General features: G+C 38.0%; 1 protein-coding gene and 1 pseudogene across 1 annotated transcript in view; both read left to right on the top strand.

Moving 5' to 3' along the window:
* The window catches only part of MACROD2 (mono-ADP ribosylhydrolase 2), a 2,132,804-nt gene that overhangs the window by 1,842,663 nt on the left and 272,984 nt on the right, over window positions 1-17,157 (top strand). The window lies entirely within an intron of this gene.
* LOC114506538 lies at window positions 3,516-7,614 on the top strand (annotated as a pseudogene).

The following is a 17,157-nucleotide window of genomic DNA, read 5'->3' as shown; positions in this document are numbered from 1 at the left end:
TGTTTATAGAGAGTTTCACCCTGAATCAGGGCCAAATTTACAGGCATACACCCGCAGGTATAGAATTCAAGACCAATATCTCAGATTTGAAGTCCCAGGACTTTGTAGGTTCAAAAAAATGTGTTCCATTTGGCCAGCATAAGGTTTCCTTCACTTTTGCAGCATTTTAAAAACCAAATGAAGTTATTAACAATACTTAACAATGAACAATTCATATAAAAATACAAATGTATGGCTTCTCTTGAAAGACTTAGGCACACATACCCCAGAATTGAATAGCAGCTACTTTTTTATGTAGTACTCTATACTTATTAAGTCTTGGTGGCCAAATCTCATCCCTGTAATCATGTTCATACATATGAGGTCTGTTGGAAAAAGTCCAACCATTGTTAATATAATGAGGACAGTTTGTGTGACATTGATGTAACCTGGACTGGAACATGCGTGGGTGAACAATGATGACTTCACTGTACTAGTCAGTGAGGACAGTAGATGCTGTTGAGTGACCCTGTGTACTGTATGGTCATTGCATTCAAAATGATCAGTGAGTAGAGCCATGAATCTGCATCAAATTTTGTGTTAGGCCTGAACATTTCTCCACGGAAACTATTCAGTGATTCGGAAGTCCATAGCTTTGGCAACTAGTGATTGGCAGCTTCATCATGGCAATGTGCCTGCTAATGTATCATGTCTTGTGAAGAGTTTTTTTGGCAAAATATCACATCACCCAGTTGACTCAGCCCTCCTAGAGCCCAGGTTTTGCACCTTGAACCCTCTGGCTTTTCCCAAAACTAAAATCACCTTTGAAAAGGAAGAGATTTCAGACCATCAATGAGATTCAGGAAAATATTGGGGAGGGGTGGGGAGGACAGCTGGTGGCAATTGGAAAAACTGTGTGAGGTCCCAAGGTGCCTACTTTGAAGAGTATTGAGGTGTCATTGTACCATCTACAATGTTTCTTGTATCCTGTATCTTCTTCAATAAACATCTCCATTTTTCATATCATATTGCAGGATATCTTCTGGGCAGACTGTATATACATACTCTCAAGTGTTTGACTACTGATACCCTTCATTTATTCCCCTGATCTGTTGGGCCTTCATAGCTATTGTGTTTATCAGGCAGATTCTGTTCCAAGGTATCCTCTGGGATGATGAGCTGTGTACTTGTGAGCCTTCTCTTACCACAAGACCAGTTCCATCTGCCTTTTTGTCTCTGTTGGCTGACACTGGCTACTCTCTACTCCAATCAGTGCTGGCTCCTCTTTTTGTGGATCCCAGGCTGCCATCTTGACCTTGTTCCAGACCACCCAAATGTCAACTTAGCAGTCATTGAAATCAAATTATGTGATTCAACATTTAAACTGCTAGGCAATGATAATATGCATTGATGCTATTAATATGTACACTTACAAGAATGTTCTCTTTTTAAACTAAATGACCAGCACATCCCCTTTTAAAAGCTAATATTTGCAGATCAACCCAACATCAGCATATTCACTCCAAAAACAAATTTCTATTTTACAGAATGTGAAAAAAAAAGCAAAACTACATTTCATGTCTTGTTTATTCAACAAGAGAGTGTATTGATGACACAGGTTGTCCCAGGCTAGGTAGTGATTATATTTAAGTGCCATAGAAGATTATCTTGGAAGAGATTGCAATCACTGTAAGTACTTAGCACTGGATTGCTTACATGAAAGGAATGTGACTGTTAAGATGAAAAGAAATCTCCTTAGTGTAGATTAGTTTGTCTATTGTCCATTAACTATGAAAGAAAGTTGAAATTCAGCTCATTGTGATTCAACGCTGGATTTTTGTAAAAACAAAAGCTTTTGTTTGAGAAACTGCTGAATATCTACAGTTTTTTTTTTTCTGGAATGCTTAATTGTGAAGGTTTTAGGAATTTGGGAACGGTTTCTTCTTGCTACTTGCATAATATATTGTGATATGTATGCACATATATACACACATATATAAATAATCAAATGATACATATATGTGTGTGTGTTATTCTGAGCTTCTACTTTGACTAGGGCAGCATGTATTCATTTTTATGTATCATAGTTTTGGGGGCTTTCACATTTTTTATCATTGTTCAAGTACAGTTGTCTCCATTTTCCCCCACTATCGCCCCCACCCCAGCCATCCCCACCTCCCACCCTTGATCCTACCCGCCTTTGGTGTTGTTCGTGTGTCCTCTATACATGTTCCTGAAAATCCTACCCCTTTCTCCTCACTTTATCTCTTCCTACCTGCCCTTTGGTTACTGTCAGTTTGTTCTTAATTTCACTGGTTTTAGTTATATTTTGCTTGCTTGTTTGTTTGGTTGATTAGGTTCCACTTATAGGTGAGATCATATGGTACTCATCTTTCACAGCCTGGCTCATTTCACTTAGCATAATGCTCTCCAGATCCATCCATGCTGTTGAAAAGGGTAGAAGCTCCTTCTTTCTTTCTGGTATGTAGTATTCTATCATGTAAATGTACCATAGTTTTTATATAATGGGGTTCTATGTAAGATTGTAGCATTTTAAAAATGCTAGTATCCACAAGGAAAATTTAGAAAAACACTAATCTAGTTCAGTTGTACTATATTCTATATGAGGAAATGAGACTTTTTCAAAGTCAAATACTGGTTAATGATAGAGCCAGATTTAGAACACAAGGCTCAAAGCTTCTAGTCAAGTCTTCTTTGTACTTTATTTGAATAATATTTATTGAGTATTTGCTATGTGCAGACACTTGCCAAGCATGAATTATCTCTATTAATAATTCAACTAACTCCCTGAAGTTAACATTATCCATGTTAAAGATGAGGATAAAAATTCTCAGGAAGTATAAATAATTGGGCCAAGGTTGCACAGTTAGGAATACAGTCAGAATTCAAGTCTAACTTAACCTGATTCCAAACCCAGTAACCGTTCTCTTAACTACTTTTCTCTACTGCTCATAAGCATTTTTATCTAAGATGGTAAAAAGGTCATAAAATCAAACTTAATGTGTTTTTTATGTTTATGCATGGATAAGAAAACATATTTGATCATGACATTTTAATTAAATGCTCTGTACTGTTCTGAACTCCATTATTAAAGGGTTGTCAAATTTGAAAATATCAGCTTCTTGAATGTAGTAGCTGTGAGGTTGAAGCTGAGAATTCTGCAAATGTTTATGAAGACTGATTCCTGTTGATCTGTAAAGACAGTAAAGAACATCTTGGTGAATGTATGATGCTTCCAATCAATACAGAGTAATGAAAATGAACCAGACGAAGGAGAGGTTGGAAAATAGTAGTTGAGGAACAACCATGAAAGACCAACTTAAAAACAAATTCAACACAATAGAACCCAGAAGATTCACAGATAAACATCTCATTGGAATTATTCTTACTAACCCAATCTTTAAACAGTCTTAAAGAAAGGTCCTTAGTTGGACTCTCCTAGAAACAGTTTGGCAGATATCTAGTTACCTTGGTAAAGTCTCAGTGGATAAGGATAGATGCTGCTAAAAGGCACGATGGCAATGTCAGTGTGACAGAACCCCTGGATTCTATTGGCCACCACTGATAAGAACCATGACTCCAAATGCCAGAGTCTTATGAAAAGGAAAGGAACTATTTATTCGAAAGTTATACAGGTTTAGAATAATGGCAGAATTCTACTGTTAAATCTCATTCCCTTTAGAAACAAACACCCACAAATGCACAATCCTGCCCTGCCTTGCCAAACCAGGCCCATCAGAGGTACCATCTATCAGGAGAAGAAATAGAGCCTGTAGCTTAGATAGGCAGATTCCCAACTGTATTCTGGCTTCTTTCAGTCATTCATGCTCAGTTAGCTAGGCTCCTGCTTTTAAGCCAAAACCACTTCCTCTTGGTAGTCTAGTGATCCTTCTGCATCCTTTCAAACTATATGGCCAAGATCCCGCACTGCCACTACATGGTCAAGAGGCTTCTCCTTCCCAAGCCACATGGTCAAGAGGTCAATGGCTGCCCTATGCCTGGGTTTAAATCCCGGTGTGGATCTTCCTCCATTACCCCATTTCTAGCTCCTCCCAGTAGTCTGGTTTCTTCTGCCTTTTTTGGCTACCATTGTTAGTCCAGGGCCATGCATGGCCCAACGACTAGGAACTGCTTCCAATCTGCTCCTGCAGTCACAGCAAGTCCCTCCAGCTGCATTAAATCATGAGTTAGAATCACACCATCTCCCTTGCTTTCAGCACCTGGCACAGCTTTTAGCATTACTAAAACACTGGCCAAGTTCTTTAGATATGCAAAGTAACTCTCAATGGCCCTGTTCTGCTTCCCCCATCCTCCATCCCCAAGCAATTGCTGTGGGGGTTTTCTCCATTTCAGGGGACCTCTAGCTCAGCACCCCATTACACCATCGTCATTTTTAGACAAACCCATATAATTCAATCTCTCTCATTTGTTAAATAAAGAGTAATTATTTCAGCTCCTGCTTGAAATGGCCAGATTCCATTTCTAAAACATCAAAACCAGGCTATTTTTAGCAATGTGCTATGGCACTGCCCCTTGAAGTACTCATTCTATGTGGTATTGTCTGAACATAGGAAAATAAACGTCAGATAGAAGTGTTTCAGTAGATAATGCAAGTCTGAAAAAATTAACCAATCATTTCAATTGACAGTGTTTTTTGGATAAGTGGGATATTCAAGAATTTTTAGGTGGACTTGGGTTTAGAGTCAGTGTACCTATAGGATGCCAGGTACAAAGATCACCACTATGTTAGTAGCAGTCACACACACACATTTTGGATTAAAAAAAAATATGTGCATGTCAGTCCCCCAGTTCTGGAGAGGAAATAGGATTTTTGGAAGTGATATCTTTTAGGCAACGACTGTATCACTTAGTGTGCCAAAATAGTCATTGAATAAAATGTTCCTCTGCCATCAGGTTTGTTATGTGTGGAGGAGTTTCTATGCCCCTGCTGAAATGAACTGTAAAAGAACAATTCATACCTTTTATCAATACTATCATCTGAATGATAATGGGAACATATGCTATAAGCTTTAGCATGAAAATAGTGATTTTTAGACATTATTAAGAGATTACTTAAAGTTCATGTAATTCAGGTGAACTGAAGAATTAAAGTGATTTTAGAAGCATTGCTTCCTTTTTGTTTAAAAAGCATTTTAAAACAAAATACTTTATTTTGTTTTAAAACAATATTTCAAAGATTATTGTATTTAATCTAATACCTACTGTCTCTTTAATTCCATGCACATTTTCAGAGCCACAGAGATTGCACATAACATTATCTCCACAGAAAAAAGAAGCTTCATTTTTCCTTTTAGTGGTTCCCAAGCTTAAAATAATTCAACAGTACTATGTAATTCAACTGTACTATGCTAAACACCATAGTACAAGTCAGACATCAGTAGCCACATCATTGTGGCTAAACCCAAGTTTACACCTGACAATTATTGCTTCAGAGTTTTTGAGGAGGTAGAAGATGATCTGATGAGAATATTTTAACCTCAGATTGGATTTTACTCAACCACATAGCCTAAAGTTTAGCAAAAGCCTTTTTAACCTTAAGCATTTAATTACTTTACTTAAGCTACAGCAGCTATGAAATATAGAATGAGAAAAGTTAAGAAGCCATTAACTTAGGTGGTGGGCCATTGCAACATGAGAAGAGAGTTTGTCCATCACTAGTGAAATTATTCTCTACAAGCACATTGTGAGACTGATTTTATGCTATCATCCTCTCTTTGGCTGCCCTTCCCACCTCTGACCATGGGTCTCAGTCTCTTTCTGTGAATCCATATCTTCTGTTCTGCCTTTGAAGCTTGATGTTTCTAAAGCTTCTCTCCATGGTGAAATTATGAATCTACTTATGGATCATGAAAGGCTCAATGAAGTTCAGTAATTTATCAAAGGCCTGCTACTACTGAATAGCTGGTCAACCCTCAGTTTATTTTCCCCCTACTACATCACACAAACATTTACATATTTAACTTAAGATATCTACAGGGCCTGTTTATGTTCCATCTCCTCAGGTGTAAACTGAAATAACAAATAAGTTATTACATCTAAAGCATCAGAACAGTTTTGATATTTATTGAGCACTCACTGATAAACCGTCATTAACTATCACTAACAACATTTTCCATTAAGAAGATGGAAAGACCAAAATCACTAGATGTGTTCTCTCATTGTCATTCAACATGATGTTTTATCCAAAAAGTCAGATGTATGTCTTCAGTAAGAACTTCTAGTAACAATTGAAGGAACTGGCCACTAAAGGAGGGGTAGAAAGAAAAGCCATTTATAGCTCATGTGCTCCTTGTAAATGACCTTAATTTTATAAAATAGTTTAAAAAGTTCTACACAAGCAAATCAAATAAGGATTAAGAGGCTACTAATTTCTAAGGACTAGGTCTCTGAGTCAGGATTCCTGATCCAGAGACTACGGATAATCCCAATGGAATGGAACCTGAAGGCAGTATCCATCGAGAATAACTGAAATGAGATTGTTTACAGCTTTGATGACATGGACCACTTCAAGTCCCCCCTCCGTGGCATCTACATTGATGGTTTTGAGAAGCCCTCTGTTATCCAGCAGTGAGCCGTGTTTCTCTTGTGTCAACTATTATGATGTCATCTCTCCAACTGAATTGGGGACCAGAAAAATGGCCACTTTTGCCATCTCAGTTCTGTAACAGATTGAATTGGATCTACTCAGACCTTGGTCCTGGTACCCACTAGCGAACTGGCACAGTGGATACAGAAGGTAGTCATGGCTTTAAGAGATTACATGGGTGTCTCCTGACATACCTACTTTTGAATTACCAATGTGCACGCTGAGGTGTGGAACCTGCAGGTAGAAGCTTCCCATATCATCATGGGCACCCTAGAGCATGTGTATGATATTCATAGCCATAGATACTTGTCTCCCAAATACAACAAGGTATTGTACTGGATGAAGCTGATGAAATGTCAAGCCATGGCTTCAAAGATCAGGTCTATGACATATTCCGAAAGCTCAACAGCAACACTCAGGTGGTTTTGCTGTCTGCTATAATGCCTTCTGATGTGCTTGAGGTGACCAAGAAGTTCATGAGGGACCACATTCAGACTCCTTTCAAGAAGGAAGAGTTGATCCAGAGGGCATCTGCCAATTCCATATCAATATGGAATGAGAGGAGTAGAAGTTAAACATACTGTGTGACTTGTATGCAATCCTCACCATCACCCTGGCAGTTATCTTTGCCAACACTCAAAGAAAGGTTGATTGACTCAGTAAGAAGAGGCATGCCTGAGGTGTCATTGTCTCTGCCATGCATGGAGATACGGACCCAAAAGAACAAGATGTAATCATGAAGAAGTTCTGCTCTGTCTCTAGCAGAGTATTGATTACCACTGACCTGCTGACCAGAGGCATTGATGTAGAGCAGGTTTTTTTAGTCATCAACTATGACCTTCTGAAGACTATATCCACAGAATCAGTAGGGAAGACATTTTGGCTGTAAGAGTGTGGCTATAAATATGGTGACAGAAGAAGACAAGATGACTCTTCCAGACACCAAGACCTAAATCTACAACACCTCCATTGAGGAAATGCCCCTCAATATTGCTGACCTCATCTGAGAGGGGCTGATCTGCCACCTCACCCCAATGAAGGTTCAACACTTGGGAGGCTAAGGAGAAGCAGGAGTGGAGAGAGAAGGTAGTCAAGAGGTGACATATTGTCATTTGTATATGACATTTGTCATTTATTTTCCTCTGAATAAATTTCATTTTTTGAGGCAAAGAAGGAACTGTAAACTTTTTAGATACCCTTTTCTTGGATAGGCTCTTGCCTCAGGTGCCATCTCTTCTGCCCAAAATACTCATCTATTTCCCTAACGTAGTCATCCTCTAAACCCCATTCCAGCCAAATTCCTCTGAAAATGACTCAAGAGGGCTATAATGTCACTCTATTTCATTTACTGGGCCAAATCTAGAGGGAGAATTCTGGAGTTAGGTGTTCCCCAAGTGGAAGGAGCAGAGGAGAAACAATAGCAGCCACTTTTACATTGTTTAGTGTAGTATTTATTGATTCAGGGAAAAAAACAAAATTTCAAAACCAAATTAACTTGGAAACTGCCAAAAGAAAAAAAAAAGAAGCTATGGCTATGAGAAAAAAAAAAAACATGAAAGCAAAGAAGGACTGGATAAGAATAGAAGAAATGAATAAGTACAAACAAGACAGGGATGAACAGTGAGGATTCAATTTAAACTGATCTTGGGAACTACCTAGAGACTTAACATTATTATTCAGAGAACATTTGGAATTAACGTCATTCTTATTGTTGAAATTCTCTCTAGAGTTATTTTCATGCATTTTTATATTGATGCTTTAAAACAACTGTTTTATCTTTGCTTGTTTTAGATTGCAGAACAGCTGAATTAGAGGTGTTCTGGAATTTCCACTCAGTTAAACTGGCATTTTCTTTTTGGTGCCTTGGTCCTAAGCATGACTCCAGTGGTTCACCAGGACTTTTGATATTTGGCTTACAAGGTGATGTTGGCCATACACTAAGATATTTTGCTTTGCTTAATTCAGTGTGATGTTGTGAAACCCAGACAATAGTGTCCCCATGTATCCAAATACCAAGTAGCAAAAGAAAATGTGTCCTCTGCAGTCAGTGGCCTTAGAGGCATACTAAATTGGCTATTAAAATATAAAAAGTCCACCCAACTCAAGAAATTTGACTTTTCTTTTCCTCTACTGCTGATGAGTTCAAGGATTCAGAAAATTCAGAAAAACAAAAAGAAGTCACATCTCCTGTTACTTCTTCCCATGAGAACCTCTCTGACAAAAAAAGACCTGTATGACTCCAGCTATTATACAAAATACAACCAAGATTTTTGCCATTGAATATAACCTACAAAATATTGCAACTGTTTCACATTGTACATGGAGAGATCTATTATCAGTCTGTGTTGAAGCCTTATTGAAACCTGCTTTACCTTATTTATAAGAAAAAAAGGAAAAGATAAGTAAGAATCTGCCTGAGATCCAATTGGACAGAGATGCTTCCTTTCTGACCCCTCTGCCTTCAGGGACACAAGCAAGCTCAACCAGCCCAAGGGTCACACAGATCTGTCATCAATGCCCATGGTTTTCCAATCATCACTGTCCTCTGTGCCATCAAGAGCTTAAAAAACTCATGAACACTGGAGACTCAAGATGGCAGAGTAGTGTCCTGGTTGGTGTAGCTCAGTGGATTGAGCATAAACTGAGAACCAAATGATCACCAGTTCCATTCCCAGTCAGGTCACATGCCCAGATTACAAGCCAGGTCCCCAGTAAGGGGCGTGTGAGAAACAACTACTCATTGCTGTTTCTCTCCCTCTCTTTCTCCCTACCTTACTCTCTCTCTAAAAATAAATAAATAAAATCTTTGAGGAAAAAAAAACATAGCAGAATAGTAAGTGGAAGCTACACTAAACTTTTTCCAGGACCATTCTGGAATTACAACTAACTGATAGAGAAATTATCCTGAATAACCAACTGAATGCTTGTTGGAAAGAAGCATTATAACCATGGAAAGATGGAAGAAGCCACATCACCACAATGAGACTGGCAGGGAGTGTGGAGGAGGTATGAGGGGGCTGGCAGGGATCCCATGGATAGCAAATGAAGTTATGGAGGGATGTTTCAGTATCTTGGAGGCTCCCCCTGAGAAGTATGGGGTCTAAACCCAAAGCTGGGCTCCCCAGCCTACAGCACTAGAGCCAGGAAAAAAACCCAGATAACATCCAGCTGTGAAAAGCAGCAGGGTTTCTGTCTGCCAGTGAGAGACAGCTAGAGATTCAGAGAGTCTATTAAAAGGTCAATGCACAAAATTTCATTTGCAGCCACTTACCCTGGGCTCAGCAGAGAGGGTAGAGTGAACTAGAAACACATGAGGAGAGTCTAGGGTTGGTGGCTCTGGGGAGAGAACTGAAGGAACAACTGCCAGGATCCTTGTGCTCAGTTATTCTTCATACTACAGAACCCATCTTTGTCAGGTACAACACTGCTCCCAAAGTGGCATCAGCCTAAGAAAAAGCAATAGCCCTACCCACAGGAATTACTCTGTCACACCCTATGGAGCTTAAGCTGGGTTGCTGAGTACAAATTGAGGCTATATCAGTGATTAGTTTAACAAACTAAAGCAGATGTCTGGGATCTCTGAGACTTCAGCTGATCCTCCCCTGGGCCTGGTGCTGATAAAACCCAGCTTTGGTGCTCAGCCTGGTTCTTTCTATACACAAATAAGTCCAACAGAGAGAGCTACATGGTGTGCATTACTGATAGTTCCAAAAAAGTTGTCCAGGGACAGTCACAACCATAGTCTAACAAAGGTCTACACCAGAATCTCTGCAACCTGCCTAATACACAGAAACAAACACAAAGAAGCAGCCAAAATGGGAAGACAAAGAAATACCCCAAATGAAAGAATAAGAGAATTCTCCAGAAAAAGAACTAGATGAAATGGAGGCAAGCAATTTATCAGATAAAGAGCTTACAGTAATGATTATAAGGTTTCTCAACAGCATGAAAAAAGACATAGAAACCATGAAAAAGGACCAGTAAGAAATAAAGGATATGACATCTGAAATATATAATACACTGGAAGGAAGAAACAGTAAGTTAGAGAAAGCAGAGGATTGAATCAGTGATTTGAAAGACAAAGTAGAAAATAACACCCAAGCAGAGAAGCAAAAATTTTTTAAAAAGTATTTTAAAAAAGTATTTTAAAAATGAGGATAGCTTAAGAAACATTTTGGACGACATGAAGCATAACATCCATATCATGGGAGTACCAGAAGGAGAAGAGAGCAAGGAAGGGATCAAGAACCTATTAGAAGAATAATGACTGAAAATTTCCCTAATCAAGTGAAGGAAAAAGACACACAAGTCCAAGAATCTCAGGGAGTCCCAAACAAGTTAAATCTAATGAGGCCTACACTAAGATACACAGTTAAAATGGCAAGATTAAAGACAAGGAGAGAATCCTAAAAGCTTCTCTTGTAACTACTTGCAAGAGAAAAGCAAGTAGTTACACAGAAGGGATCACCAACTAGACTGCCATATGATTTCTCAACAGAAAAATTTCAGGCTAGAAAGAAGTGGTGTAAAATATTCAAGGTGATGAACAGCAAGGACTTACAACAAAGGCTATTTTACCCAGAAATGCTATCATTTAAACTTGAAGGAGAAATAAGGAGCTTCCCAGACAAGAAATAGCTAAAGGAGTTTGTTAACAGCAAACCAGTGCTGCAATAAATGTTAAAGGACTTCCTTTAAGAAGAAAAAGAGAAAGAAAGAAAAAACAGGAAAATAGTCTAACAATAAAATGGTACTAAATACATATCTATCAATAATCACCTTATATGTTAATGTCTTAAATGCTCCAACCAAAAGACATAGGATAGCTAAATATGCTGCTACAAACAGACCCAACTCACAACAAAAGACACACATACACTAAAAGTAAAGCGATGGAACTAGACATTTTATGCAAAAGAATGGGGAAAAAAGCTGGGGTAGAAGTACTTATATCTGAAAAAAGTCTTTAAAACCAAGGCAATAGTAAAAGACAAAGAAGGACACTACATAATGATGAACATAACAATCCAACAAGAGGATATGACTCTAGATATAATATTCACACACCCAGCATAGGATAGCCTAAGTACATGAAGCAAATCTTGATGGATATAAAGGGAGAGAATGACAGAAATACTGTCATAGTAGGAAAATTTAACACCCCATAAATATCATTGGATATATCTTCCAGACAGAAAATCAACAAGGAGACAACAGCCTTTAACAACACATTAGATCAAATGAATTTAATTGCTATCTTCAGAGCATTTCCCCTCAAAGCAAGAGAATATACATACTTTTCAAGTGCTCATAAAATGTTTTCTAGGATAGACCACACTGTCAGGATGGGCAGGGTAGGACAAGTGGGAATCTAGTTACACTTAGCATTTTGGACTACAAATATGGCCTCCGTTTGGACTACAAGTAATATGGCAACTGAACTCTGACCCAGAAGAGGTGACTGACATCAGACCAGGAGCCACCAGTGCTAAGTTGCTTCTTTGTTCACCAAGAACCAATCCTTGGCTCCCGCGTGCGCGGTGTCAAGCCATATAAGACTCCCAGCCTTTCCCTTCTCCCGCACAGTCTTTTCTTAGCCCTTTCTCCAGGTGGGGAAAACATTGCCCAGGAGCACAAACTTCCAAAATAAAGCTCATCTGCCTGTTTCCATGGCTAATTGGCTGTTTATTTCCTCGGCGGGGTCTAAGAAAACCTTACACACACATTATGACACAAAACAAGTGTTAATAACTTTAAGAAGATTGAAATCATATGAAGCATCTTTTCTGACCACAATACTATGAAACTACAAATCAATCACAAGAACAATGAAAAACATGTAAAGACATGGAAGCTGAAAAACATATTAAAAAATGAATGGCTCAACTATGAAATCAAGAAAGAAGCCAAAAGATAACTTGAAACAAATGAAAATAAGGACACAACAACCCAAAATATATGAGACACTGGGAAGCAATCTTAAAAAGGAAATTCATGGCATTAAAGGCCACCTCATAAATTAAGAAAAAGCTCAAATAAACAATCTAACTATACACTTAAAGGTAGTTGAAAAAGAACAACAAACAAGGCCCAAAGTGAGTAGAAGGAAGAAAATAATAAAGATCAGAGCAGAAATAAATGAAATAGAGTCTTAAAATTTTTTCAAAAAATTATGAATCCAAGAGCTGGTTCTTTGGAAAGATAAACAGGATGGACAAACTTTTAACCAGACTCATTAAGAAAAAAAGAGAGAGGACCCCCAAAATACAATCAGAAATGACAAAGGAGACTCCTAGCTAAGATAGAGGTGTAGATAGACACACTGTGCCTCTTCACACAACCAAAAGAAGGACAACAATTTAAAAACAAAAAACAACCAGAACTGACAGAAAATCAAACTGTGTGGAAGTCTGACAACCAAGGACTTAAAGAAGACACATTCATTCAGACCAGTAGGAGGGGCAGAGACAGGGAGCCAGGGTGGAGAGGGCTTAAGGCAAAGCTGTGGCTGATGGACCCGGCTAGGCAATGAATTGTGAAACAGGGCATGGTGCCCAAGGCGGCTGGTGGGCCAGGTGGTCCCACATTTGCACACAGATAAACCAGGCAAAACTGGGTAGCAGGACAGATCATGCAACCCAGGGTCCTAGTGCAAGGAAATAAAGCCCCAAACCACTGATTGAAAACATCTTTGGGGGTTCAGGAAGTGGGAGAAACTCTCAGCCTCATAGGAGAGTTTGTTGAAGAGGCAAACAGGGTCCTAGAACATACAAAAGCCCACCCACTGGGAATCAGTACCAGAAGGGCCCAATTTGCTTGTGGGAAGTGGGGAAAGTGACTGAAATCCAGCAGAGAGTGGAGCAAGCACCACTGTTCCCTATCAGGCCCCTGCCCCACATACACCATCACAATGCAGCACTGTGGGTTACCCTACCCAGGTGAATACCTAAGGCTCTGCCCCTCACTACATAACTTCACTACATAGGTGCATCAAGACAAAAAAAAATGGCCTAAATGAAAGAATAGATCAAAGCTCCACAAAAAAATACAACTAAGCAACAAAAAGAGGTATCCAACCTATCCGATGCAAAGTTCAAAACATTGATAACCAGGATGCTCACAAAACTGGTTGAATTTAGTCACAAATTAGATGAAAAAATGAAGGCTATGCTAAGTGAAATAAAGAAAAATGTACAGGGAAACTATAGTGATGGGAAGGAGACTGGGACTCAAATCAATGGAGTGGACCGGAAAGAAAAAAGAAACATCCAATCAGAAAAGAATGAAGAAACAAGAATTCAAAAAAATGGGGAGAGGCTTAGGAACTTCCAGGACATCTTTAAATGTTCCAACATCAGCATTATAGGGGTACCAGAAGGAGAAGAGGAAGAGCAACAAATGGAAAAGTTATTTGAACAAATAATAAAAGAGAACTTCCCCAATCTGGCAAAGGAAATAGACTTCCAGGAAGTCCAGGAAGCTCAGAGAGTCCCAAAGAAGTTGGACCCAAAGAGGAACACACCAACACACATCATAATTACATTAGCCAAGATTAAAATGAAGGAGAGAATCTTAAAAGCAGCAAGACAAAATAAGTGACCGACAAAGGAGTTCCCATCAGACTATTAGCTGATTCCTCAAAAGAGACCTTACAGGCAAGAAGGGGCTGGAAGGAAGTATTCCAAGTCATGAAAGGCAAGGACCTATATCCCAGATTGCTCTATACAGCAAAGTTTCATTTAGAATGAAAGGGCAGATAAAGTGTTTCTCAGATAAGATCAAGTTAAAGGAGTTCATCATCACCAAGTCCTTATTATATGAAATGTTAAAGGGACCTATCTAAGAAAAAAGAATATAAAAAACATGTACAATAAAATGACAGCAAACTCACAATTATTAACAACCACACCCAAAACAAAAACAAAAACAAACTAAGCAAACAACTAGAACAGGAACAAAATCACAGAAATGGAGATCACATGGAGGGTTATCAACAGGGGAGTGGGAGGGAGAGGGAGGGGGAAAAGGTACAGAGAATAAGTAGCATAGATGGTAGGTAAAAAATAGACAGGGGGAAGGCAAGAATAGTATGGGAAATGTAGAAGCTAAAGAACTTATGACACATGGACATGAACTAAAGGGGGTTGGAATGTGGGTGGGAGGGTGTGTGCACGGTGAAGGGGAGTGAAGGGGGAAAATGGGACAACTGTAATAGCATAATCAATAAAATATATTAAAAAAAGAATAGGATAGGAAAAAAAGAAATGAGAGAGAAATAACATCTGAAACCAAAGAAATAACAAGGATTGTAAGAAATATTATGAACAACCATACACCAACAAACCGAACAACCTCAATGAAATGGAAAAATTCCTAAAAACATGTAATTTTCCAAAATTAAATTGGGAAGAATTGGAAAATCTGAATAGACACATTGTACCTAGTGAAATTGAAGCAGTAAAAAAAATAAATAAATAAATAGCTCCTAATAAACAAAAGCTCTAGACCAGATAGCTCTACAGGTGAATTTTACCAAACATTCCCAGAAGAACCAACACCTCTCCTCAAACTATTTCAATAAATTCAAGAGGAGAGAAGCCTCCCAAGATTGTCTTATGAGGCCAGCATTATCCTGACTCCAAAATCAGATAAAGACACTACAAATAAACAAAATTATAAGCCTATATCCCTGATGAACATAGATGCTAAAATCCTCAACAAAATATTAGCAAACCAAATACAGCAATATATAAAAAGATCATACACCATGACAAAGTGGTATTTATTCCAAGAATGCAAGGTTGGTACATTTGTAAATCAATAAATGTGGCTCAACACATAAGCAAAATGAAACATAAACATCACATGATCATATCAATAGATGTAAAAACCCAGCACCCATATGTGATAAAATAAACTTTCAGCAAAGTGGAAATAGAAGGAACATACTGAAACATAATAAAAGCCATATATGACAAACCCACTGCCAGCATCATACTCAATGGGCAAAAACTCTAAGTGTTCTTCTTAAGATCAGGAACAAGACAGGGATGTCTGCTTTCACCTCTCTTATTATATGTGGTACTGGATGTCCTAGCCATAACAATCAGAGAAGAAGAAGTAATAAAAGGCATCCAAATTGGAAAGGAAAAAGTAAAACTGTTTTATTTGCATATGAGAGGATACTGTACATAGAGAACCCCAAAGATTCCATCAACTATTAAAACTGATAAATGAATTCAGCAAAGTAGCAGGATACAAAATTAATATGCAGAAATCAGTTGCATTTTTATATGCCAATAATAAACTAACAGGGAAATTAAGAAAACAAACCCATTCACAATTGCTTCAAAAAGAATAAAATACCTAGGAATAAACCTAATCAAGGATGTAAAAGACTTGTACTTAGAAAATTATAAGACACTAAAGAAGGAACTTGAAGAAGATACAAATAAATATAAGCACAAATCGAGTTCATGGATATGAAGAGTTAACATCATTAAAATGTCCACAGTACCCCAAAGCAATCTATAGATTCAACACAATTCCTATCAAAATTACAATGATGTATTTCACAGAATGAGAACAAATATTTCAAAAATTTATATGGAACCACAGAAAGTCCCACATAGCAACAGCAATCCTGAGAAAGAAGAACAAAGTTGAAGGAATCACGCTACCTATTATCAAACTATACTATAAGATGATAGTTTCAAAGCAGCCTGGTACTCGCATAAAAATAGACCCATAGATCAATGGAATGAAATAGAGAGCCCAGAAATAAACCCATACCTTTAGAGTCCATTAATATTCAACAGAAGAAGCCAGCACATACAATGGGCTAAGGATAGTTTATTCAACAAATGGTGTTGGGAAAATTGGACAGATACATGCAGAAAAATGAAACTAGACCACTTTCTTACACTACACACGAGGATAAATTCAAAATGGATCAAAGACTTAAATGTCATACCTAAAATCATAAAAATCATAGAAGAAAACATAAGCACCATAATCTTGCACATTGCTCATCATAATATTTTATTAGTTGTATCCACAGTCAATGGAAGCAAAAAGAAAAATAAACAAATAGGACTACATCAAACTAAAAAGTTTTACACAGCAAAGGAAAACATCAACAAAATAAATAGTCCACTGCATGGAAGAACATATTCAGCGATATATCCTATAAGGGAATAATATCCAAAATTTATAAAGAACTTGCAAACTAAACACCAAAAATACAAACAACCCAACTAAAAAATGGACAAAGGAAGTAAATAGATACTTCTCCAAAGAGGACATACAGATGGCTAATAGGCATATGAAAAGATGCTGCACATCGCTAATCATCAAAGAAATGCAAATTAAAACCACAATGAGATATTATCTCACATCTGTCAGAGTGGCTATCATCAAGAAATCAGCAAACAAGTGCTGGAGAAGATGTGAAGAAAGGGGAACACTTCTGCATTGTTGGTGGGAAAGCAGATTGGTAGAGCCACTGTTGAAAGCAGTGTGGAGATACCTCAAAATATTAAAAATGGATT

Source organism: Phyllostomus discolor, chromosome 9 (assembly GCF_004126475.2).
Source record: "Phyllostomus discolor isolate MPI-MPIP mPhyDis1 chromosome 9, mPhyDis1.pri.v3, whole genome shotgun sequence".
Lineage (NCBI taxonomy): Eukaryota > Metazoa > Chordata > Mammalia > Chiroptera > Phyllostomidae > Phyllostomus > Phyllostomus discolor.
The sequence above is the reverse complement of the archived record's forward strand: the minus strand, read 5'-3'. Positions and strand labels throughout refer to the sequence as shown.